The sequence below is a fragment of the Anser anser genome (assembly GCF_964211835.1).
Source record: "Anser anser genome assembly, chromosome: 6".
NCBI lineage: Eukaryota > Metazoa > Chordata > Aves > Anseriformes > Anatidae > Anser > Anser anser.
In genome coordinates, this window is record NC_139726.1 from 37429083 (window position 1) to 37456961 (window position 27879).

The window sequence follows — 27879 nt, forward strand, 5'->3', positions numbered from 1 at the left end:
CCTGTTGTGACCATTCCACATCCGTGTAACCTGCAAGGATGAGCAACATGAAGATAAATATCTAAGGAATGAGGATACATTTCAAGTTGTATTTAAACACAAGGAAAAGCAGCCAGGTATGAGTCTTCTATATCTGTTGAAAATATCTGCACACATGGGTTTTTTTTTTTTTTTTTTCTGCTCTAATGTGTACCTCAGGCTTTGCTGGAATGGGTCCTAAAACAGCCAGCATCCCTCTTACTCTGCTTCTGCTTTTCATTCCTACTAAGCGAATAATGCACGGTATGTCAGAGATGCACTGAGCCTGTGGCCAAAGCCAGGAGCACTGCTAGGTGGAGGGGACAGTTACAGAGCACACGGGGGGGGGGGTGGACGAAGAAGGTAAAACTTTATAGACAAGACAAGAAGGATATCAACAAATGCAGGAGGACAACCCTTTTTTGGGAAGTCTTTAGCACATCAATTGTAGCTGACAATGAACGCCCCTACTCAGCCAGCCAACCTACAGCAATTTCCCAAGCTGCCTCCACCTGAGGCAGGACATAAGGAAGAGAGAAAGAAGGGAACAGGCAGAGAAATATTTTTGCACCTTGTTGCTGGCTTTTCTTTGCACTATAGTAGGTTTGTCATCAGTCCTAATGGAGATAGGTTGCTGGAAGAATCTGAATTCCAATAATTTTTATTCACAATAACCTCCACCCTTCCTAAGTCAAAAGCTATGAGGGCTATTTTCAGGACAAGCCTAAAATGAACCCTGTAAGGGCATTCTGCATGTGACCCTTCCATAAATCCAATTCTAAGGGCTGAGGGAGGCAATAGTAAACAGTTAGGGAACCTGTTTTAAAGGGCACCTTATATTTTTGCATACCCTGACAATACTCACCATTAACATGTTTTAGTAGAGATTTTCAATGCAGAGTGGGCAAATCCTCTGTACATCTCACATTAATTAACAGCAAGTGTGTGCGCAATTCCCTATAGTACTTTGATAATGTCAGCTTTTTTTTTTTTTTTTTAACCCATCCATTTAGCATATCCATGTGGAATAGGACGAGTGAAATGTGTATAGTGGTCCTAAATTGCACCTTAAATAATGTAGCTTTGTTGTGACCTTATGAGAATCTGATCTGTTCAGAAGGATCCTGATCATCTATTCTGGGCAGAGCCAAAAACGTGAAACGCGCTCCATCATAACAGAGGTCCAAGCTTCATCAAGTGTCATGTCTACATTTTTTTTTTTTTCTGTTAGAGGGCTTGGGGGAAGGGTGGGGGAAATAAACCTTTCTGTTTACTCTTAGCTTTGGAAAATCCACTGGGAGGGCCTGCACAATTAACATATTAATGAAGGCTGGCCTCAGATGTGATGCCTGAAAGCAATTATGGGCAAATTAAGAATATTAATGCAAGAGAAAAACTCATGCCTGCTTGGGACAGGAGGAACACGAGCCATTCAGCATTGAAACAGGGATATATATTTTCTTCCTCATATTTGGAGAAGGAATTCCATCTTACCCTGCTTGGAAAAGGCAGCATTTCTAACTCTTGCTGTGTCCACTGACACTGCCATACCCATGCTAGTTTTTACGCTGGTCACCGAGCTGGACGGCAGAATTCAGGCAGCTTAAGCATGGCAGTGTGAAAAGCCTGAAAGCCTGGTCTCAGCTAAAACAGAGGAAATGCATTATTTTTACCACATTCTTGATCTTTATACTTTAACATGATTTATTTGAATCTTCTGGTCTTTTTTTTTTTTTTTTTTTTTTTGTGGTACCAGTCACAAACATTAATGACTAGTTGCATTCAGTCTTAAATTCATTAACTGTGAAGAAACCTAAATTGGCCTTACAGAAAATCAAGCAGAACTGGGTACAACCTGCCTGCACCTTGTGCGTCCAGCACAAGAGGCTGCAGTTTTCCTTCCCTCCTTAGCACCATCTGAGGGCTACACAGAAGAGCTGCCTAGAAAGCAGGCCTTCTCTTCATGGCTGATTTTGTTTCACTCTTTTAAGTCACAGTCTAAATCAGACCAAAAACTAGCATGTGCTAAATTCCCCAGGCCCCGCAACCACTTAGAGATATTGATGTTCCTGTCAGCTTCCATGACCAGAGCAAGAATGACAATTTCACCGAAGAGCAACACAAAGGCTGGCTCTGGGGCTCCGGCAGCAGAAGACTGACCAGAGACTGAAGTCCTGGCAGCTCTTTGCATCCGTGCCCCCCAGGACAACCCGTCACACACCCAGGCACTCTCGCTTCGCAAGCCCTTGAACCAGGGACATGACAAATGGAACGTTTGGGGCTCAACAAAAAGGCGTTTTTATATGAAAATTTGTTCTTTTTCTCTGAAAGCATTTAGCCAGCTCTAGATGTAAAGGGTTTTGATAATAAAGAGAAAGTCTTTATTAAAGAGGAAGTCCAGAAAAACCTGGAGGCAGGGAAAGCACAGTTTTTGAATGCTTAAACTTCTCTCCAGGAAATTTCAACACACATGAATGATGCCCATCAAGCAGTGCTACTGCCCATGATGGGCATCATGGAGCTACTTTCTTAGAAAGCAAAAGCAGCTCAAAGTTGCTTCCCCACTCTGGACAAACAAAAGAGGTTAGAGTGAACTCAAGTGGCTTAGTTATTAACCAAATCACTACTATTTCCCTGACTAAATGCAGTGCTCTTGTTTATTCTGATTGTTTTTTGCTGAATATGCTAAGTAGAAAGCTGTGAAAACCTTCTTCCTTGGTATCAACTCTTAGAAAACTCACCTCAAGGATGAGCCTCTGGGTTCTTCAAAACAAATAAGCAAACAAAAAGTGTTATTAACTTATCTGCCTTACAGGACAGGTAAATGTGCCGCCTATTGTCACCTGATCCGCTTCACCAAACCTGAAGCTACAAACCCCGAAATTCCTTTGCTGAGCTCTGACCGCCTCAGTGCCTTTCCTCGAATAAGCCTTTCAGAGCCAGCCTTCAGGTGCGTGGCCATCTGGGGCTCCTTCCCAGCAGGACGCTCCTGGTGGCACAGAACCTGCTTGCTAACAAACCTCTGCTTGGCTCCGGCATCTTTGTCTGAATATTATTACCGTTAACAAAAGACAACATTTTAGCATCCAAACCTGCCAGAGAAGGGCTGAGGTTTTCTTTGCCAGAACGTCCCTGCCTGTGATTTTCCGCTCTGGAGGAGAACCTTGTTTTCGAGTGCCCCTGTTCGTGACACTAGCAAGTCAAATGTGTTCTTTGCTATGCAGGGCCACTGAGATATCTTCTTTTAACATACTACATCCTGCTTTGCCAGTGGAGACTTCAACATTCCTCTTCCTCCGGCCATACAGCCGGTGAATCAGAATTGCCAACAGGGCCTCTGCTCCCTACTGATTTGCTCAAAGATCTCAACAGCCATGAAAAAAATCCCTGACGATGCAGTTATTTTGAATGTAAGTGGAATACAGCCTCCTACTGGATGGCTGCCAGGATGCCCAGCAGTGTAACACCGCAGAGCCAAAGCGAATATCTAACTTGAAGATCCATTTGCAGACATCTCAGTCAAAAATCTTATTACCTCTGGCAGATTGCAGAACTGTTCGGTTCATTTGTTCAGAATTTACTGCAAATACCGCATGTACTGCTTTAATATAGAAAAAGGTACAGCTCTGCAGCAGAGGGGAAAGCTGCCTGCTTACCTAGGGTGCTCTGGGGCAGGTAGTGACTTCCAGAGAGAGGAGAGACTTTGTTTTGCCCGAGAGCAGCCCATGTGGGAGAAACTAGGCAGGGATGGGCCAAGGGACCTGCAGTGGCAGTGCAGAACGGGATTCCTCCAAGGAAAGCCAGAAACATGCCAAAACATCTCTGAGAAGCAATGGGAAGATGTTTTCTTAGTATCCATAAAGCTGGATCCTTCCCTGGTGGGTTGGGCTGTGTGTGATAACAACATACAGCTCACATCACTTTGGCTCAAACTTGTGAGGAACGGGCCGTTAGGAAGCATGTGGGCAAGAGCCATGAGAGAGCAGAAAGGTAAAACTTCAGACAGAGATTACCTCATTGAGATGGGGACAGTGAGCAAACTAACGCCCATTGCATACATTAACCAGTAAATGCTTGCTTTGTAGTTTTAACTCCTACATTGCTTACAGAGTCCCTTTGTTCATGGTAGAAGTTGCCCAAAGTGATTCAAATCCATAGAAAGTTGCTTGGTTAGGAAACAGGGCTAGAGGAAAGGCCCTGAGCAGGTATGACACAACAGGGAGAGAACATGCTCCTTTGTAAGACTTATTTTAATCTGCAGAGCAAAGATTGTGGATTTTCTCTATTTAATAATCCTCCTTTAGTTACCTTGTTCAATTTTATATTTTAAGTCTAAAAATTTTATATTTTTAGTCTAATAAAACTTAGCTTTACTAATCGGAGGCATCAGATTTCTTTTTATTTATTCCCTTCAGTAAAAGGGAGGTGGGATAACCACCTCAGGACTCTGGCAAGCTGCAGTTTGTGGTGCAGAGCAACAAAATATTTCTCTTGCCCCTGTGCCCCCGCTCCGTTTACAAGTATAAGAATTTCATACTATGCAGAGATCTGCTACTGAATTAGTTTTACGATCACCCCACAATTAGAGGAGGATACGGTACCAGACTCTGCAGGGGTAGAATCTTACTGTCCCAAGCCACCCTAGTGAATTGTGTGCGCACTAAAAGAATTTCACGTGAAATTCTGTGCATTAGGAGAACAGGATTAGAGCTATAATTTTTCATACTGAAAACGCTTCTACCTGTCAAATACATCTCTGGAATTGTGAAAGAAAAAAACCAAGAATACATTTGCAACAGCAGATATGAAATATTTATATACATTGAGCAGAAAAATGTAAATAACCTTAGGAAGCAGGAGTATTCAATGTTTTTATGAAAAGCACTGAGCATCAAGACTTTGGAACTATGAAAAACTGTTTTGCTATGAAATTTTCTGCAATCAGAGATCATAACTGAACATTATAATATGAGTTACTGGTATCAATCAGCAAGGTTTCTATTCTTTTGTTGTTGTTGTTCATCTGATGGAAACAAGCAGTTGCATGATTTGTTGACAATTTAGATACAGTAGTTGAGTAAATACGGCTCAGCAGCCTACTGACTCACCCTTTGGGGAGACACAGAAGACTTTAGACTTGGCATCTACCAGAATGAGCTTCCAATAGAACCAGAAGAAGGTGCCTGAGCCCCTTTTTTGGATAAACTCACGGACGTGTGAAAACATACCTCTTACTGCTCCCTGGTGTCAGCAACGTGTTCACACGGTAGCATGATTCAAAAAGACGGTGCTGTGGGTAGTCCTGCAACTATCACGTCTTAAGCAAACATTTTGTTTGGGAAATCACAGGTTGATCGGAAACACTGCCAGTCCACAGCTGTCATAACAGATGGGACATCTGGTCTATTCTCCCACGTGCCTAGTGACAGGACGAGGGGGAATGGGCTAAAGTTGCGACAGGGGAGTTTTAGGTTGGATGTTAGGAAGTACTTCTTTACCGAAAGGGTTATTAAGCATTGGAACGGGCTGCCCAGGGAGGTGGTGGAGTCACCATCCCTGGAGGTCTTTAAAAGACGTTTAGATGTAGAGCTTAGGGATATGGTTTAGTGGAGTACTTAGTGTTAGGTCGGAGGTTGGACTCGATGATCTTGAGGTCTCTTCCAACCTAGAGAAATCTGTGAATCTGTGAATCTGTGAATCCAAGGGTTGGTCCCAGGAAGGACTCTGGGACAGTTAGATAGAGAACCTTCGAAGCCACAGTGTCTGATTATCCCCCAGATTCCCAAAGAATTCAGTTTCCTGCACTGTGTATTGAAATAAAGCATGTTAATGACAATTATCTATTTTTAGATACAACCTTCCTTTTGAAGTGGCAAAATTGTGTACTACAGAACACAAATATAAACCCATGTGAGTTACTGGTCATAAGATTAGAGTTACTACTTATTATTTTAAACTCATATTTCAGAAATCACAGAATACCAAAAATATTCCAGTTAACTTGAGCATTCTGTGTCTTCTCCAGGGCAGTTATTCAATGAATTGTTGATCATTCAGACTAAAAGAAAAGGTGAGGAAAGTACTTAGCTCCCTGAGGTCAGCCCTGGATTCATTCTGAAGCCTCAGCTCGAGCTACGGAATTCATATGCATTTAAAATATCTTTTTAATCTTCAAGCCTTGTATTCAAATGACTTGTGTTGGTTTATATATGGTCTGAATGAAAGTGATTTCATGTTTGAATAGATAATTGCAATTTTCAGCTTCTAGCAACACCTTCAATAGAAAAACGCAAAGAAAACACAAAGGACGGTTGATGAAAAAGGTGATTGCATGAATAACAGCCTTCATGAGAAAACTGAAGAGATGTGGTGTTGTCCGTAGCTTCTTGCTACAGGTAAGAGACAGCAGAAGATTGTAAGAAAATATGTTCCCAGCTGTCTATCATGTGGATTTTACTAACAGCGGCAACAAAAGCAAACCAGTGCCTTGCATCATTTATCAGTAAAGGTCTAAAAAAACAAAAGCAAATTGAGAGAAATATCTCTCAGAGAACAGAAATAAAATGAAAACAAACAAACAAACAAACCGTTCTTGCGTTCTTGCTTGCATTTGTAAAAGAGCCTTCTGAAACAACCTGTAATGCAAGCTTAATAAAACTGAAATTGCCAAATCTCACGCATTTGAAGAGCTGCACAAAAGGACACCATGTTGTCAGCTCTTGATGCACAGCTGTTATTCCTTAAACTGCTCATCAAGGAGATATCAAAATGTAGCTACTCAAATGAAGATGCATGGGACATACAAAAAAAAATAACTACTCACGATGTACATGTACTTATATCACTAATTTTCTGCCTCTTGCATATGTAATGTTTCAGCTGATTTTGAAGGTGTATCAAAATGTAAAGGTGTATCAAGAGTAAAAAAACCAAACAGAACCAAAACAAACAAAACCTCTCAAATGGCAGTGCCAGTGCTAAGTTTACACTATACCATCCTTCAGAAACTCCAGGTTGCCCCAGATTGCCCATCAATCTGAAAGTCATTTGAGATCAAGGTGAAAAGGTGGAAAATGTAATTAAACTGCAAGCGATGCACACACTTTTGTTTTCAGTTTTGTTCAGTGAAATGGGAAGCAATCACGATCTTCTCCAAGCATGAGTAAGATAGCTCTCATGTGGAAAGGTGTTGACTTGTCTCTGACAGGTGTGCTTTATCTTTCTCCAAGGTAAAGCTTTCCGTGGTGATTTCAGTTTTGAATGTGCACACTGCTTTGCGAATAACTTGTGGCCATGAAGATGAGCCCATTAACTTGTTTGCACATCTCAATGGTCAGTGTATGCCAGAAAAAAAGAACAAAAAGCTACACCTTTCAATATGTGACAAAACAAGGGCAGAATTAAAGACAGTGTAGTTCATAAAACACAAAGGAAATAGGGAAAATGTCAAATACTAATTTTCAATATGCGTTGAAAGTTCATCCCAATGTAACTGTTGATATTATATAAATATTTATGTTTATACTGATGCATCAGATATATACATGCATGTGCCAACAACTAACAGCATTACCTTAATTTGGGCACAGAATTTAATGAATGCTGTACTGACAGTGAAAAATCAGAGTCGTCAGGGGTCCTGTTTTCACAGAAGACATTTTGCCACCTGGCTTCACAACAAAGGGAAAAAAGTGTTTGATCGAACTGTCATGTGATGGTGAACTCAAGTTCACATTCAACAAAGCATAGCTTAGCAGCTTTTTGTGGTGAAGGAATGAGTGTAGCCTGGTGTCTGGATGAGACCTTAAGCTCCACATTTCTCTTCAAGACCAGCTTTCTCTGCCCTGTTCACTGCTGAAAATAAGTAAACCAGACTTTTAACTGAAGCTTACCGATATCTCGACTGACAAAAAGCAACTGTGGAGCAAGTGTGTGCTTCCTGCTAGTATCAGGCTTTGATTTCCCCAGGTGCTACTTTAAATCATTGTTTTTCTCTTCATTTGAATTTTGTCAAGAGTGAGCAAGGTGAACTTTGATGTCCTCTCAACAATACCGTACTGAAAAATGGGCAGGAAGCTCAAACAAATTAAATAACTTTGAAAGGCAAACCATTGCTGCAGCTCAGCAGCATAATGCAAGAGAGCAAGTTGTTTGTAGGATTTGATTGTTTCTTGTAATTTAAGCAACATGGAAAACATTAATAATAATGCTTGCTTCATTGTGTTTTTCTGATATATTGTCTTTGTACCTGCAGTGTTTAAAAAGAATGTTATAAATTGAACAGTTTAAACTTTCTCAGGCATTTATTTTAGTGGAGAGCACAGAAACAAGTCTGCTAAAGACAGAAAAAGAATAAAATGAGAGACTGTTTTTAAGAATAAAGAACATAAAGCAAGAACGTTTGGAACTGCCCCTTTAGAATATATTCCTCATTCTTTATGACTCACTTCAGTTCTTTTATTGTGAATTAAATTCCAGAAGGAAAAAAGGCAGAATACTATTTTATGTTTCACACTGTGTGTTTGGCTAAAACTGGTGGATTCTAGTAATGTACATGCCCATGGGTTATCAAAATAGCAGGATGTTCACATGATCAGGAATGTGCAATTACACTTGTAAAGAGGAAAGCTGTCAAATTACCTTAGCTAAGGACACAAAGCAGGTATTTATGTAAGAGAATTGGCAGGTAGCTGCGTAACTGGCCATTTGGAAGTGCAGCTCCCATCCCACCTGTTTGCACATCATTGAAGAAGTACCTGCCCAGCCTGGCTACAGAGCAAGGAACTGCAAGACACAGAACTCAATTCACACAGTGATCTTTGTTCAGAAGGACAATCAGTGTATGTGTCAAGGTATTTTCCTTGAGCAAATATTTTAAAGTTTCGTGGAGTAACAGCACATACAATTATTGTGTGCTCACAGCTGCAGCTGTAAGACGCAAGAAGGGATGTTGCAGAGGTAAGCAAAATGATCCCTTCTTACTGCTTTTCCTGTGCAGAGGTGTGGTAGGTCTTCTTCCTCAGGCTTTTAAAGCAATTTCAGATCTGAAGAAAAACACCAGGGATGAACAAATTGTAACTTGGATTTTCTTCTAGTTTTGTTATCTGTTTTTGGCCAGACCCTGTTTTAGAACTGGGAAACAGTGAATGGGCAAAAATAGAACAAAGAAAACAGAAAGGTATTAATTGTTGGTACTGGGAAAATGTCTGTCAGCTGTTGAAGAGGAAAGGGAGCCCTTTGAAAGTAGGTCTGCCAAAACAGAAGTAGAGTTCAGCACAGAACAGTGTAAGGAAAATTTCTCTTGGGAAACATGTAAGAAAAGAAAGACAGAAAAGACCTAATTAAAAGTGAAGGTCTTGCAGTAAATAAATGATTAAACTTGCTTCAAAAGTGTGTAGAAACATTACTCCCTGAGAAGAATACCAAGTTAAAGTGCAGGAAAAATCCATGATAAAATTGGTGGGAGAGTTTATTTATTTATTTATTTTTATAAGAGAGTAGCACTGGATTCCTACTGTTTTATAAACACAGCGTCAAAGTACAGATATGCTTGCCTAATCAATTACTTTAGGATTCCTATAGCTTTTAGGCAACATGCATTTCCTTGGATACAAAAAATCCAATAAAAGTAATTTCATTATTTCCATTTTGGGAATCTCTCATCTCTATATAGTAAGAAAACCCCATCTCTTTCATTTTAGAAAGAATTTTACATACAGACCACAATGTTGATTCAGTATCATATTAAAGCACATGAATAAACCTACCAGTGGGAAATAAAATTAAGCCAGCACTTATATGCTTTCTTGAATTATAGTCCCTATTGTGATTTCCCCAGTCCCCTAAGAAGACTTAAAAGCTTTGGGCAAGCATGCACTCTACAGGGTGCCCATCTACATTGAATAGGAACCCTGAGTATTTTTGATGTTCACTCTTCAGAAAACTTAAGCGTGACAGGGGAAAAGGCTGAGTGGGAGGCTACCAAAATATAATCGCAAGAACATATCAGGAAAAAAAAAGCCCACAAAGGAAAACGTAAGTTAACATGTAGGCATCTTAAGAAAACTGTTATAATTAGCTAAGGAAGAAAGAGAAAAGAGGTACCAAGATTTTAAGTTTTATAATTATATGAAAAGTATAGTTGATATTTAATGAGTTGCAACTAGTTGCATTATTTTAATTAGTTTATGGTGATAAGGATGAATCTGAAGCAGACAGCTGTGAAGATTTGTTATTTTAATTAGCTAAGTGAGCAGACAGGAAAATGAACAACAGTCTTGATCCACAACAGCAGCCTCGGTTCAGCAGGGCCATGAGGGAAAAGAACCTCAACACCAACACATCACGACGTCCCTACTAAAAAAGGGTTTTGCTGGATCCTTTAGACAGGTAACACACTTCAAATAAATAATGTCTATTTCACAAGAGCAAGCATTTTTAAGAGTCTAAAATAATAAATATAAAAAGAACTGCAAAGACCAGAGCCATCAAGCTTATAACTACAGTTGAACATGCCAGCAATATGTTATGTACAGGTCTGTAACCCTAATGATGGAGTAAAATTATTGATTACAGCTTTAGCTGAGTTGTTTTGGGGTTTAGGTATGAAATGGATATTCTTCAGTTAAAAAACGCTAGGGTTTCTGAGAAGTAAAGTGCATTAAAAGTAACTCTTAAGCTGTTGACTACTTCCGCATCAAGCATATGGACAGAGCAACTAAAGAAATAGCTCTGTCAGAATGCAAAACCTTAGGAAGCTATAATACTGCTAATGGTATGACTGGAAACTCAGAGTAAAAAAAAAAAAAAAATCTGTTATAGGAAAACTTGTTATAGGAAAAACTTGCTTCCTAGCAGCTGCTGTGACAATAGTAACAGCTTCAATGTGGCCATGACTGGCAGACAGCCCTTCGGGTAGGCAAAAATTTGACCACAACTTTTAGGTTCAGCTTTAGAATTCATCCCCGGGTTTCAACATAAGCAATTATTTCTAACTCAATTCACATTCTCCATTCACATTTTCAATCCTCCTTAAAGATAAGTTATTACTATACACAAATTACAACACATAGACTTATGAGTTAATAATTTACTTGTCTAGCTGGGGAATTTTCCTTTTAGTGCATTATAGATGAACCACAGACAAATTCAGTACTTTCTTGAATTAAGATCATCTAGCCAATCTAATTCTGAGTATATCAAGCAGCGCTGTTCTCTGTAGGGACAATTTAGAATAAAGTGTGCTATGGTATAAGAAAGAATGTCAAGTATTAGCTAAGACTGAATGGAAATCTATAAAAGATGACAACACCATTAGCAGCACAGTTTGGATTACTAATCTCTGCTCCTCCACAGCAAACATTTTTCTGGCCTCTACCAAGGAGGTCACTGGTCCTTCACATGTGTGAAGAAGGATCTGTAATGTAAAAATGTTTATACAAGAATCAACACAGGCAGATTTAAACTAAGCTGTTCCTTCCTCACATTCAGATATTAGAGTGGTCAGATAACTTTTAAGACTGACAGTAGTGCATGGAGCCGCTCCCTTCCTGAAGAGTGTTTGCGATACATAATTTTAGGCACACAGCTACCTTGTTATGATATCTCGGATGTTCTCAATCCTCAGAAATAAAGGAACTTCCACTGTGGGCAAGCAGGCTTAAACAGTTTAAATATAGCTGGTTCAAAAAGGTTGGGGTCTAAGTAAACTCCACAGATGTCAATGGGGCATACTGGGAGGGCTTCGAGCCAGCCATCAGATTAGTAACAGATAAAGTGGGATGCTAGACTCTCACTATTACTCTAACAGTAAATATCAGTAGAGAAATACGAACTTATAAAGTCATTTTTTTCCCTCACCCTAGTACATCCTGAAGTTGGCTATTAAAGCCTACTGAATACAAATTGTTCAGCCCCACAGCATATTTTCCCTTGGAATAGGGCACCTTCTGTAGCCTCTAAAACTTGATGTCACTTCTGTGTCTTCCTTTCATTTTTGAATCTGAGCAGCACTGGATCCACTCATTGTTGTTAATTGTCCTTCATTAGCTACCTTGCAATTTTGATTGGTTTGACTCTTTACCCTAATTGATTTGCTACTGTAATTGACTTTCTCCTCCACTGATTTGCCTTGTGTGTTTTATCATCATTTTGAAGTGTAGAAGAAACACAGAATGGAATTAAATTCTCAGTAATTGCTTATTACCATCTTGTTTTGCCTTCATTTCCCTCCCCTAAAACAACTACACATGGCTTCAAGTCTGTGCTGTGCCATCTTTTTACCAGGATCCATTATGTTTCTGAAATATTCTTCTACTTCTCGATCGTTCCTCTTTCCTTTTGCTTTTCTATTTTGACATTTCCATATCTTACTGTAGGTCCTCACCACTTCACTGGATCCCATCCCAGATTCATTAACATACCTTTTGCCCCATCTCTTCTACTTCACCTTGCCAATCTCTCCTACTTCACCAGGTGTAAACCAAGGGAATTTGTCCAATTGCTTGTTGCAATGCTTTGACAGGGTAAGCTGAGGATGCTCTCTCTTTCTGGTATGGAGTTACCTTTAGTCTGTACCAATGTAGTTCCTGAAATCCCCAGCCAGCAACACACCTTTGCTTCCACCTTCAGTTCAAGAAGTGTCTGTCATTCTCCTGTCTGCCGAATCCTTAATCTGCTCCCTTCTTCCCAGCTCTTTTAATCTCTTACCAGTCACTGTCCTCTTCCACACCCTTGGCTGGTCTGGCTCTTTGTATCTATACTTCTGTTAGAAAACACTGATTTGGTCTTGCCTTTTTTTTTTTTTTTCTTTTAAAATCTAGATAATCACACTGCATCCCTCCCCTTTATTTACTTTCTTCTGTGACTACAGACTTGCTTTACTTTCATACAGGCAGGTACAGACTTCAAAACACCATCTGAAGACACAGAGGCAAGATTCCTGCTCCCAATTCAACTTTAGAGCTCACCTTATTTATGTCCCTCCTACCAAGCAGTTATTCAGCTTTGCAAAGGGTGCAGTATTACATATACATAACACACCAAACTAGGGACAGCCACAGACATAGGTATCAATGAACTGAAAACGGGCATGTTACTAACCATGTAGGGAGAGACTAATGGAGCTCAATATGAGTTAAATTGTGCGTGGAGAAAATGGACCGTGGAGTGAACAGCTGGAGAAAATACTGATTCAGACTGGACCTGGTCACAAAATGGCTTTCTTGAGTTACAAAAATTTCAGTGTGTAAAGAAAAGAATCTCTTCTGATCCATACTGGGGAAATCCCAAAATTCTTCGACGTTTTTTTTTTCTTTTAGGAGTTGTTTTTATTCTTTAATGAAGAAAGAGTTAAACAGCTCTTCACCAGTGTAATTACTCATCTCATACTCTGGGGAAATCACCCCTCTCCAGTAAAAGTTAATTTTTGCAGCCCCGTTAACATTTGAATGACAACAAGAATGAGTTACAGGTGGTTGTTACTCAGGGCACATTACTAACTGAGTAAGTACCACCAATACCGGCCTTCCCAACACAATGCTGTTTATTGAAAAGGGGGCATCCATAAGGAAAGAACCTGAGGGAAACTGATCCTTAAACAAACAAGTGATGATTAGCATGTTTCGGAGGTGCAGTATCTGGGTTCCAGAAAGCAGGTCAAGTAGCACATAAACTCAGTCTCTTATTGTAGAGTTGGATGGCTTTATTCAAATGTATGTACTTTTTGATAGAAATCCTGGGACTGCTGAGAGCTCATAGGAATATTTTTGGTCTTTTTTATTCTCCAATTAAAAAAAAAAAGTCAATCTGAAAGTCTATGAACATCTCCTCTTCAGATTCTTCCCTGCTAAATCCCAGCACCACTAACTTGAGCTAGGTCAGTTTGCAATGTTCAAAGATCCCATATAAAGTTAAAAACATTATGTCAAAAGTGTTCTGTCTTGGTTTGGCCAAGTTGTATACATAGTTTATCTTCACTGAATTTGATGTTAGGGTACAGGGTATGCAGTCAGCTAACTGAATTAGTAGAAAATTAAATTCCATAAAACAGAGAGAATACCACAGATTTTTTTGATTAAGTTGTATGTAGTTATTTTATGACTAAATCCACAATTAGTTATTTTATCACTTTCTTTTTTAATTACATGTTTATAACTTTCTAGATAGGATTTAGAATCTCTTTCTGGCATGTATTTTTAAAGCTTCATTGTTTTGCTATATTGCAAAAACTGTACATATTTGAAAAGCAAAAAAGACAATTTATGGAGTGCCTCAATTTTAATTGCATTTTTTTCTTTTCCCTTTTTCTTAATTAGAACTCTTGTTAATTGACAGTTTTCAAAAGCAGAACCGAGACATTCTTATAGTGTTCAATATCTCCTAACAAACATTTCACTGTATTTATACTCTGGAGCTATGAAAACAGCAAAATAGTAATAAGAAATATACTGCAGTTTACGGCAAATCGATGTTTTCAGTAAGACATAATTAAAGTCACTATGTAAAATGTGATAAATAAGAAATTATTCTGAAGCACATAGCACCCAGTGTAACGCATTTGCATCTTAAGCACACTGGAAGCATTATTTGTGGTGGCATCATAGAAAGTACCTTTGTCCTAGTTGTTCTCCTATATTTTTCATGGAGAAATGGATTTCAAGTATTTGTCTTTTTTTTTCCTGTATAGCTATTCTTCACTTTTTTTTTTCCCACGGTCATCATGGAAGTGGGTAACAGTAATGTAAAGTTTTTTTTTATTTTTTTATTTTTTTAAATTCTTAAACTAGATAATTTTCTTATGAGAAATATTCTCTTGGGCTATTTTTTTCTGCAGAGCCCAGGAATGTTTGCAGATGAATTTTTCATGAGATCTATCCAGTACACTACAGCACATGGTGTGTTTTGCCATAACACGATTAATATTAAGTTCAGTGTTCAATAGTTGTTAAGCACAAAATGCTTTCCATAGTCAACATCCCTGTTTCTCTGCTGGCTTGTTTAGAACCTGACCCAGAGCCAGGTCATTTCAATTGGGATTTCTTCCTGGGAAAACTAATTTGTATATATAGAGAGGTGTATATGTATGTATCTCCCAGATACACAAAGACACGAGATCTTTATGCTGGTATTCCCTGTAAAGACAGAACACCAAACTGGACTCCTGCTTCGATACTGTGATTTGCCTTTTAGATGGCAAAGAAAGGGTGGTTGTCTGTGCCTTGGCTTGTCCACGGGTAAACAAGATTAGGGATAGTTTCTTCCTGTGGTTTGACCTTTTCCACAGTTTGAATACAATAACAGCCTTGGTGGGTTTTTGTTTTATAAAGATGCCATGTGTGGACATAAGACCTGCAGCGCTGTGCGTGGCGGGGCCATCTCTGCACTGAAGTCTGCGGCATGGCAGGGCGACAGCAGCAGGATGATCAAGCACATGGTCTTTGATGGGAGACAGGTGGGCTGCAGAGCCGTGGGCTGCTCATGTCTACCAGCTGGCCTGGAAAGCAAGGCGCTGTTTTGACAGATAAACCTGACCTCATTCACTCCTTGCGAAGACTGGTGTTAATTGCATGATACTGAGAACAGGATTCTGCAATGACAGTTTATGACACGGCCTGCCAAAAGGAAAGAGCCAAGAGATTGGAAGCCAGTAGCAAAACAGCCTAATAAAATCAGTAGAAGGCCATACTAAAGGAGCACTATTGATTTGCCTGGAGACCCAAACACACAAAGAGAGGAAAAAAACACCAACAACAAAACAGCAGGGGAAATTTCTATATAAACCTTTCATTTAAAAACATAAGTTCCTAGATTAATCTCTCTGATAAACTACTGTTGCTTAATTTTGACCCATGTGCATACTGTAAATAGCTACTGACATAGCTCCCGCACTACGCAGTCAGCAAGATTTTGGAACCGTAGGGATCGTACGCACAACTTTCCATTTAAATGAAAGGTGCCATCAACACCAACCTCTTCTGGATCTTCAAAGTTTTGACCTGGCTTTGAACATAAAGAATAGACCTTTGAAGTGTAAGTTAAACCTAGAAACGTATGTATCAGTAAGTTTGCTACTGAAATAGCACTTTAGGAATTGTTCTTGGGAAAAGCCTGGCTAGATCTGATAATATTCATCCTAGGTTATCAAACTCATCCTAATCCCAGGAGGTCACGAGCCTTCTGCTCCTACTGTTCTATCCTAATGATCATTTTTCGGTGGAACTGTGGCCTAGCTCAACAGATATCAAGCAAACTGTCAGACACAGAGGGAAAATCTGCTCCAGTCGGAAGCTCTGTCTCATAGAGATATAAAACATGGATGTGTTGCATTGCTTTGACCCAGATGGGCTTGCTTGCAAGCAAATAGCAGATCCTTGACTTTGGATTAATTTCTTTTTCAATCTCCGATGAAGGAAGAGATTCCCTCCCCCGCCCAGTTCTTACAGGAAGTTTCACATTTTCAAACATTTTGGGTTTTTTACTTTTAGTGATGCTGCTGCAGTATGACTGCTAAAAGTGAAAACTGAATATCTTTCATGCATATTTTTTCCTACCTGAAGAAAATGGCAGCAGGCCTGCAGAGATAGCAATGAAATATATCGGGCATGCGATCAAGGCCACTTTACAACACTCATCCTCGCACAAATTTCACATTTCCACTCATCCTCTCAATCAATCTGTTGTTATTCTGTTTGCCTTATGTTCTAACTCAACATGTCATCACTGTTCAAAATACATCACTTCTACCCTGGCACGCTATTTTTTGCCTGTCAGCTGTCAGAGAACTTGTGACCAATCAGTATTTTGCTTTCTGCTAGGTAGCACTTAAAACATCCTTCAGTCACCTCCCGAGAGGGAAACTTCAGCTCTTGCCAAGCTGTAAGCTGCCACATTACAGTTACCTGGGTGTTCACATGCCATCTACAACTTGAATCTGAATTACAGAGCATGGTTTGCCAACGCTAACTGGTGGGAATCAGAGAAGTTGCATGAGCTGATGACAAAAAATCCTGCAACGAGAGCTACACACCAAGAGTATCAATACACCTGTGTAAAAGACCGAAGAATTTGATAAAACCAGAGTGCCGGTAATACCCACTGCAATAACTCGTGGCTACCTATTCTGAGAGGTGAGAACAATGACCTGTGCAAATAATCATCAGCATATGTTCGATATGAAACATGCAAGAATAAATGTTGTATCTGAACAGAGGTGCTGCTAACAGTCCTTGAGTTTCAGCTATAAAATCATGTGGGATTGAAGAAACCCCCCAGAAGCCATCTAGTCTAACCTTTTGGCCAAAGCACACACAGATGATGCACCACAAAATTTCACTATCCCCACAAACACTGGGAATTTCTAGCACTATTTCTCTCATGCCTGGGTTTGCCTCCTGTATGTCATTAACACTTCACATCCTCACAGAAGGATTGCCGGTATTACTGTCCTGTAAATCTTGTGCGTCCTTTGAAGGATGGGCAGATCTGTTATCCGGGACTCTGAGTAATGGCGAAAGGCAGGCAGTCCAGGAGTCTCTACCCTCTGCTCACAGCTCTGGGAGGCATGAAGGCATGACTTGGTGCACATCCAGCGAGGCTGGCACCGAATCTAGGCCAACGAGCGCTGCTGAACCCGGGCGAGCTCTGCGGAGAGGCCAGCTCTCCATCACCCACCATGCTCCTGCTCTTGCCTGGCGCTGGGAACCCAGCCCGGACCCACCTGCGCATGATGCCAGGTTCGGGTGGGGAAACATGGAGCCTGCTCCAGGGCCACAGTTGGATCTGAAAACCACTTAGTCGTGTTTGCCTGGTGCTGCACCTGCCAGACCCAGACTGATTGCTGAGCCAATACAAAAATAACCTGGCTGGCTGTCCGTGGCATTGCTCACACAAGAGAGATCACGTGCCTGTGGCAAAGAGAGCGAGGTCTGTCTATAATGGCGCATTATACGACATGCTTGTCCGTAAGGCAATAGTGAGTTTGCAGCTCTAAAAGAAACCAATCGAGGTTACAATGTCTGAACACAACCGTAACAGGGAGCTTTACTCATTTGTTTGAAGTGGGGTGCCCCAGAACATAACACAGCTCTTTTCTACTTTCATTAATACTTGTGAAAGGCACAGAAAGACACACTGATCTGTCCAAATTAACATCAGCAGTGTTTCCTCTTCTCTGTTAATCAAGCACTTCTAAATGACGACTAATAGTTGACCAACAAAAGGAAATTGATTTTTCTGACATTTATTTGCTTACATTCAATAACCTTGTTCCTTGAAATAAGTTCATCAGTGTGCTGAAAAACAAGCTTTGACTTCTGGTATTTGAAAGCTTGAAAGGCTGTAGTTCAGCCATACAAACCTAAGAAAAAGCTGGAAATGTAAATATTCTGCATGAAGGAGAAAAAGACGGGAGTGACTGGCCAGCAGAGATGCAGAGAGTTCAGTTAGAATTTTATAATCAAGGGCTACGGCACGAAATGTCTCACAGTTGTTAGCTCAGTTATTTTCCCACATCTTCATTAACTCAGCAGTTCTTATTTTGCCGCAGCTATAATTTATGAGGCACTTTTACACATTTAAAGAGAATTAACTTAAAAAAAAAAATCAAACTACTGAGATATTTGGACAAATTACTACACAAGTGAAACAGTTACACAGGTGCAATACTGTGCGACACTCTAGTATCATGCTTTGGATAGTCTGCACTCATCTACTATACACTAGACCTAAATTCTGGCACAGTTATTAACAAACCCAGTTCATTCATCAGAACTGTTTTCCTTAGGACACCCAAAATAGAAATGGGATTAGGTGATCTAAACAGTTAAACTAATGGCAAACAGACTATCTTTGCCAGGGAGATAAGCACAGTATCTGTGTTACTGCACAGATAACTGCAACGTTTTTATGTTATAGGCAGTTTCTTGTCTAACTTCCAGGTATTTTAAAGATTCCTGCAAGTATCACAAATCAAAAAGAACCACCTCTAGGAATCATTTTTGTTTTATGCAATGAAAGTCTCGGCTCAAAAACTTCACCTTCAAAAACTTGCTCAGAGTTATTGGTAGCAGTACAGACTGAATCTGATGTCAGAAAGTCTGACTTGAAAGCTTCCATTTACCCCAAAAAGAACACAAATATGTGTCCAGTTCACAGTACCACAACCCAGTGCCATGCATTTGTTTCTTACACATGTTGTTTAATTTCATGTCCATCATTCTTTGGACACAGCTATAAGCCACATTGCTTATATAGCCAACCAGGGCATCCTCAAAGTCTTGATTTTCCCAGGTTGCTATTTCTACACCTCCCAGTGATTTCTAGCAAGAAAAAAACACCACCACCACCACCGAAAACCACAACAGATCAAAAGAATTTCCTATCATATGATGTATCTTCAACTATTTGCTGCACTTAGCTGTGCAGCAATAGAAAATTCTAATCACCCATCTGAAAAAAAGAAAGCCCAAATTTTCAGGCACTACTTTTCCTTACGGAGCGGCCTCCAAAGGTGACCTAGAGCTCAAAAAAGCTTAATTTGAATTGAGTACGAAAGCACTATCACATATTAGAGTGTTTCATTTTTTCAATGGGAATATCAGAATTGGCCAAAGGAGAAGGAAATACAGTTCATAACCAAATCTCTCCAAGTTGACTGTCTCTTTCTGTATCAGGTTCTTGTTTACAGGTCTGATTTTAGTGAACTGAATAACCTTGGGTATCACTAAACTCTGCCTGTCTCTTCTGATCCCTGGGAAATCTCTTTTTCATCACCTTGGAAAGCTGGCTCAGGGCTCTTGCAGTAGTCTGGGAACTTGCTCAGTATGATACAGGTACAAGAGCTAAGCTACTTGTTAATGCTTTTTTTGTCAGAGTTTTTGACTAAATACAGACTTCAGAAAGCAAATGGTTAGCTAACAGGCCAGGAGGCATAGCATTCCAATTTAAAAGTGTTCATTACAAGCTTTGTAATTTAGAAAATAAAACAGACTAAATACTGAGCAAGGGGCTAAGTGACTTCATAGCCAGGAGTAATTCCACTGACACTATGCATGCTCTTACAGAAACACCATTGTCTGAATAATGGAACAGTAACAATTTCTTTACCATATAGGCTCCGATAAGCTAAAGTATCAACAATTTTCACAGAATCCTTTAGTTGGCTGAAATAAGACACACTCTTGATTCCTTGTCAGAGGAGGATGAGAATGGTCAGTGACACACAGGATCATCTTCCTCTTCCTCCCTCCGGTCTTTTTTGTATAGATAAACCAGAAACTTAAGAATGAAAATTAACCAGCACTTGTAGAATAAAAATATACGTGAATCTGTGTAATTACAGGGGGGCTGTTACCCTCAAATGAAGTCTTTGAATCCCCAATTCAAAACACACTAGCATTTGCAAAGTGGTAGAAATTAATTCACATGGCTGCAAATTGATTTATTCCTTACTGGTTTGGCTATATTGATTATTCCGATTCCTTCGTAACTGGCTTAACTTTAGATGTCATTTTTAGGTTATGTGCTTACCATACTCTTCTCATCTGATTAAATTACAGCTATGAATCAATTCTCTCTGCCATGAAACTGAATTTTCAGAGATGTTTTCACTTAACTTGATATGAGGTTATTTAGCTTTTCCCCTGCAGACAGTTTCAATGAATGTGTGTTCATTCCACAGGGTTGCAAATAGGAGCAGTATTTTAATTTTACTAATTTTAATTGTGAAGCTCACGGGTAAATCTCACTCAGCATCACAGATGGGATACGTTTCCTAACTTAGAATTGTCTTTCTCATTTAGACATGCTTCTCAGCTGCTTTTTGGAATGAAATCCCTGCGAGTTGAGAGGAGTTTCTCATCCCTGTGCCGTTTGTGTAATTTCCTCCTGCCAGCAGTAGAGGGCCAGAGGCCAGACCTGCATGGATGCAAGAAGAGAGCGGGCACATCCCTCAACAGGTAAGGTATAGATCTGCTGACAGCAAACTTTTTTTTTTTTGTTTCTTTGCATCTGTCCTACTCTTACAGCAAGTGTGCTGTTATGAACTAATCTCACACAGAGAATTAAGTTACTGATGTCACAGAAGCCAGCCTTTTGTGAGTGGTGCCTGAGGTAGAGGGTGTTGGTGAAGGGTCCAGGTGTGAGTCAGGGGTGTTGGCGGCACCCAGCCTCCTGCAGAGGGATTCTGCAAGGGGCAGGGATTTCTTATACTGGGACTGTTCTGCAGCAGCTGGGGCACCGTGCAAATAAAATTTTAAAAATTCGGATTTGCTCAACTAGGAAATACATAGGCAATCTTGCCATCAGTAAGAGATACAGAACAAGGCAGTGACTTCTGCTCATGTTTGTATTTACTCCTTAACTTTTTTTTTTTTTCCTTCACAAACCACAGAGAGAACAGGAAACAGATTTTAGATGTAAACATTAAAATAAATCTTAAAAGATATTTGTACCAAGATGAAGGGGAGCTCCATTCAGGATAAATACAAGTCTTTAGAAGATCTAAATATCAGAGTGAGCTACTCTCAGTTCAAGCACTTAAAGACCAGCTCTCCCTTTACCTGCAGTCTCAAACACAGGTTTTTATATATTTGTTTTTATAACATATGAAATGTAAAACTTCTGTGTAAAATGTTTTATAGGTATTCAGTAAAGATGATGAAGGCTGTGCAAAGAAGAGCAGATAGAGTGCTTTTGTTTTTCTGCGAAACTTCCATAATCAGGAAACTCTCATGTCAAAGTGATTAGTTACTGCATAAGTGATACTTTTTCTTTACTTGAGAAAGAGATATTAAACAGAAGCTAAAGGTTACAAAGTAAGTTATGCACCTGCATACATTGCTGTTCTTGACTCTGAATAATTCAATGAGTTCTTCCCATCACCCACCTCATTTCTCGATCTCTAGAGCTTTTTTGAGGGGCTGCTTCTTCTGACTACATCACAACACAATCCCAAATGAATGAGCATTTTTGATATGGTGCACACTAGATAACACTGTTCCTATACAATTAAGTTCTGCATTTGTTTCAAAGAAGCTTTGAAACTTTACAGAAGAGGAAACAGAACAGAGCCTGTCATCTTCAATTAATAAAGTCCCCTATTTTCTCCTCTTTTATAATTGAAAGGACTATTATAAGTCCTTAGCTGTAACTCTAGGGTTTATGTAGTTCTCTGCATAATCATTATGGAAATAAGTGCTTTACCAATTGTTCTAAGTGAAGTAGGTTACAGAAGGGCAGTTACAGAAAGGTGCAGACAGGATTTACAGATATAAAGGTGGAGACAGGTGTTACAGGATTATTTTTTTTAGCTAGCACAATATCACGACATTCAAAAATCAGGAATTTAAAGATCTTTACACCCCCCAAAACCTCTCAACTTTAGCTGCAGCGATTCCAGATGTTATCGTCTTCCCAGACATTGTCACTCACAGCATCCGTTCCTATAAACCACTCTGTGCTGACATTTGTACTGAGACTGCTGATGGTGGAGGGTTTCTATCAGAGAGAGGCCAGACTGATGGTAGGTTCTCAACCTGGAATATATCATCTGCATATGAACAAAACCACCTCAAATGGATTTACAGACAGTTTTAGAAATATGTACAACACAATGTCAAAACTCACTTGGTGTTTCTTTATAGGTACACAGTGCTATATTATTCTGATCAATGCAGGGAAACACTTCAATGAACTTGCAATGCATACATTTTTATTGCAAAAATTAAATCTAATTTAGTATTATTAAAATAGTAATTTCACAAGCTACCTCATGCTAATTATAGACACTGAGAATTACGCTAAGCAAGAGTTACTAGTTTCTAAGAATACAGATAGATAACCAGAAGCCAAAATTCTGCTGTGACAGCGCAGTGCTGTCATGCTTATTTTTTGCACTGGGAAAACCATACAACTCCTGAAGTCTCTGACCTCGGTACATTTGTTGTTATCACAAATTCGTACCTAGAAAACTTGCAATAGGTTCTTACCTCTTTCACCTGAAATTTCATTGTCACAGGTTTTTTGCTACTTTAAATAAACAACAGAGCCAGAGCCACCTAAACCTAACCCTAGGCTGTGAGTTCTGCCTTGAGCCACCCCAATACCATGGGTAAGGACTGTGCAGATGCCAATCCTTGTAGCTGGCCCTCCTTTGCTTTGGGAAGCTTTCTGAGCCCCATTCCCACCAGACGGCTTGGATTTCTCCTTCTCAGAACTCTAACATTAATCTCAATCTTAGAGATCCCTTCAACCTTCAACCACGCTTAGTACGTGACTAAGCTTCAGCTTTCTTGTTCTTGGAACTATAACGGATACTGAGATATTTTCACGTGTATGAGTTCTGGTGGAAAACCAAGCAAAAGTCCTGGTTGCATAGCATCCCCTTTTCCTGTCCATTAAACAAACTGCTATTAATCATGTTAACCAGTCTTTCCCTAAGAGTCTGTTCACAGATACTCAGATGAACATTAACAGCACATGACAACTGCAAGCCTGGGGGCACTTGAGCCACCCTGAAGAGCCATGCTGTCAGGGCAGGTGACAGCAATAGCCTGGTTTAGTCACACTCTTCAGTGTGGAGGCCTGGGAATTGGGATTTCAGAATATACTATGATGTGAACCTGGTATATATTTCAGATGAGCTGATAAGGCAAAATTGCTGTTTGCTCGCCTCGGCTGATGGCAAGGTTATTGCTGAACTGTCATAGGAAAAGCTAGAGGAAGACTGGCCATAAAGCCACCTGAACACAGTTTAAAGAATATAACAGTTCCTACAGTACAGCAGTGACAAAGACAACATCCTCTGCAATACAGTTTGTGAAGTCAGAGCGTTGTGTCCTCAGTAGGATGCTGTTCACTCAACATATGATACTACTTCACGTACTCAGCTTTACAAACCAGAGGAAAAATTAAATGTCATAAGCTTCCAATTTTAACTAAAATGTCTATATTCTACAAGAAAAATAAACAGAGCTGGAACAAAGGCATCATATTAGTATGTATTTATGACTTGCAACAACCTCTTAACGAGCTGACTGTGTTTTCTCTTGTACCTGCCAGACTTGTGCTGTGTTACAGAGCATGTGAATGTGTTTTTACCATCAGATAGATAATCTTCAAGAGCTGCTTTTGCTTGATTTGTCAAAGGTAATGCTTTGTACACCTCTGGTGGGAATGCTGAGCTAGCTGCTGAATAAAGAGCTAAGAGGTCTAGATGTTGGCTTCCTTCCTTTTAATTATTGTCTCACATGTAAAGGAGGCTGTTTTATATTTCAGAGCACAAGGGTCATATAAATAGTCTTTAGTACAGAAAAAGAGCTAGACAGTTTCACGGTTATAATTTAGAGTCTAGTTCCATTTCAGTTATTTAGTCTTGAAGCCGAATGAAGCAGAAAAATATGAATTTTTATGACATTACCTCTCAAAAATATATTGTTTTGATCTTATACAAATCCTCCATCTTCCAAGCCAGAAACATTTTGTCGAGACTAGCTTTTTATAAAAGTGAAAATGAGATGTTCTAGCAATTTCCCAAACACAATTTGAAAGAAATAAGACCACTTTTTCTTCCCCTCTGAAAGCTATACTAGCAATATCTGATACACACACACAAAAAAAATTAAAACTTTTAAAGTTCACCTGAAGTGTAAGTATCTGTATTAAAACAGAAACTATCAGTGTTTGAACATTACCATGATTGTTCTTTTTAGAGATTATATTCATGTGATGAATTTTACTATGTAGATGTAATGTAGACTTTTCTAAATCACTTGACTACGCATACCATGACATTCTGAGTAGAAGATTAGCACCGTATCAGTAGAACACATTTTAAATGGATTAAGAATTGACTACTGGACAAACCTGAAAATGGTGCAAGTTACTATTTACATAAATAAGGGGATTTCTTAGCCCTCAGACTGCAAAATTAAGCTAACTCTCATGGTCAAAGACATGCACAATTTTTTTGTCGCTCTGCACTTCAAACAGGACAAGATTGGAATGATATGCAAATATATTTACTTCTAGTTCTCATTAAAAACAGTCAGGCAGATCTTAAGACACTGTCTGCATGAAACATCAGAAAGATGATTCAGTGGTAATGCGTGCTTCTGTACTTGTTTACAAGTGAGGGAGAACAACAAATTCCTATGAAAAGCAGTCATAACAAGAGTTGAAATTATCTGACCTGTCTTAACTTTCCAGTAACTACAACTTCATGTACTATGTCTGCTTTAAATAGGCCTGTTTTGAGAAAGTACCCAGTTTGACCCCATTGTGATCTGCAGAGCTCACCAATAAAAATGAGCTGAGAGATTAGGAAACAATTTCCAGTTTGGTTTCATTATCACTCAAAATTGTGGGGGACTGTAAGCACATCCACAGCTATGCAAGCTGTTCCCATTTGCACTGCTGGCAGGGAGGGATAGCACACCTACGCACCTGAACATTCATAGATCAGTGAAATTCCTGGTCTGATTTTGGAGGGATGGGGCTATGAGACAGATGTCTTTAGACAACCAATACACAGCTTGCAGAAAAGCTTTCAAGTACCATCAGACAGGTAGTATCTCCCAACACAGTGGTACAATCCCAGCCAATAAAGACAAGCAACTAATGAGGTCTTAAAGTCTTCCCTCATTAATTTTAAGAGCTGAGGAAACGAACCTTACCGTAGCCATGCTTATGATTCTTGATTTGTTACTGGCTTGGATTATAGCAGGCTCCAAGTGGAGAGCTGAGGGAGAGATGGAATAGCAGTTGTTGCTACTTAGTCTAGGATCCGCAAAGATGTGTAAATTCTTGGTAACCTCCTTGTCTCAGCTGAGCTTGAGTAAGAGGGGAGGAAATCTGCAGTATGCACCCTTTGGGACTCTAAGGCACTGATCTTTTCGATGTACATTTAATGAAGATTTAGCAAAGTCCTCTTCAGTTGTTCCACAAACCATTTTCCAGTAAGTAGCTTTCAGTTTGGAAAAGCATCTTAAAGCTTCAGGTGCTTAATTAAGACAATTAAGAAAAAGGTTTAAGAAAATTGCTTGCAGGGAAAAACTGCTCTTTTTTCTTAAACAGGAAGGGGACAAGTGATCACCTTTCCCACAGAAAGAGGGGTGTTGGTTAATGACATGACAATTCACTGTTGGAGGAAGAGCTGGTGCACAGGGCAGGGGCTGGGGACCAGCAAGAGCACTGCGCCTTCCCAGCAGCTGGATGTGAGGAACTGGCCACAGGCTGCTCCACCACAGGCCCTTGCTAGCCCCAAAGGACGGAAGGAAGGCAGGCCTGCAGTCAACCACTTCCTCCCTTCCGATGGGAAGAGATGAACAAACAGATTACATTACAACTGGTGCTATTAGAATACCTCTGCTTGGGCAACCTTGAAATTTAGAGCAAAGAACCAGCTGCTTGCCAAAAAACAGCTAACCACCTAATTGTGCCACCACCAAAAAATGATCTGCCTTTTGGTGTCAACATAGATTTTCCCATCCTGATCAAACTTCTCAGAACTAATAAGATCTGCTTCTGCCTTCTCTATGTGCACATACAGCCAGGTAAATGCATGCAATGTGACAATCCTCCCTGGGAAGCTCTGTCAGGTACCAGCTTTATTTCCCCTCCATCACTGCAGCGTCACGTTGTAAGTACATCCCTGCAAAATCAGCACAACCCCCTTGGCTGCCCATCCTGCCTGCCAGGCCTGACTTAGCTCTGCACTGGTTATCGAACCTGAAATGATTCGCCTGTTGGTCTCAGCATCACGTGGAAGCCAAACCACGTGGTGGAATCCACCACCCCTTTCCCCAAAGTCACCAAATACTGAGTCTGCTGACACAGGCTGTCAAGTGACCTACGTTTGATCGTGCAGCGCTCTAATTAATCGATCAAACCCAACCTTTCAGACCAGGCAGCGGAGAGCATAATAAGCCAAATCACAGAACAGAGCTGTTGCATTGATTTCTGTTCATCTCATCTCTCCCCAGCACCAGCCTATCGTTGGGTCTCATCCAGCTCCTGCCCCACTGCAGCAGCTTCATTGGCAGCACCCACATCCAACAATGCCAGCCACCACCACAAAATGTCACCACCATCACCAATGCTACCTGGAGCTTCAGCATCGTATAACCATCATGCCACTGTCCTTCTGATACTGCTGGACAATCGGCAGTAAATACATTGGAAATAAATAAAAGCTCTGCATTAAAGAGGGGGATACAGATTAACTTTTTTTTTGTTCCACTTAATTTCACCAGTGTTTCAGTTATGCTCAGTTCTTATAATTGTAGCTGTACAATACGCTGCTAGAGAGTGGTTTGTAAACAGCATGGTATCAAAAGAAAGAAATAGCTTAATCCCCATGTGGTTGGCTCTACCTCACTAACTGTGATGAAGGTGTAGACACAGGAAAATACATTTAGTACAAATATCAAAAGCAAGGCTCAAATTCTAGGTCCCAGTTGGCCTCTTAGTGTTCCTCTGCAGTTGGAGGGCTGGGATAAGAAAGCTGCTTCAACCAGTCAACAAATATTTTGCTCTCTATAAGCTATCTATTAGACTGGGAAAACAGCAGCCACAGTGTTACTTGTAACAGGCTCCATACTCTAACAGACATCACCAGGGCAAAAAAAAAGTGTGTGGAGGATTGACAAAGAAATCATCATAAATTGTTTTTTAAAGTGCACTGACAACTGAGCTATCCTTCAGCTATCCCTCCCATCCATCAGTAACACAGGCCACTTATGTATTTTCATCTTTTCACCTGAAAGGAAAACTCCTTTAGAGGTTGATCCAGAGTAAGGGCCCTACACAAGCACTCCTTAGCCTTCTGCCCCTTGGACCCAAACTGAGGTGAAGCACATGCTAGCA

General features: G+C 40.0%; 2 long non-coding RNA genes across 4 annotated transcripts in view; one reads left to right on the forward strand and one right to left on the reverse strand.

Annotated features, from left to right (window-relative positions):
• The window catches only part of LOC310902065, a 153557-nt gene that overhangs the window by 67848 nt on the left and 57830 nt on the right, over positions 1 to 27879 (reverse strand). The gene's annotated exons all lie outside the window — the stretch shown is intronic.
• On the forward strand, positions 8848 to 27205 carry LOC310902075. The gene is made up of 3 exons (XR_014586470.1): positions 8848 to 8976; positions 20817 to 20977; positions 26997 to 27205. It is a non-coding gene; the product is annotated as an uncharacterized lncRNA (long non-coding RNA).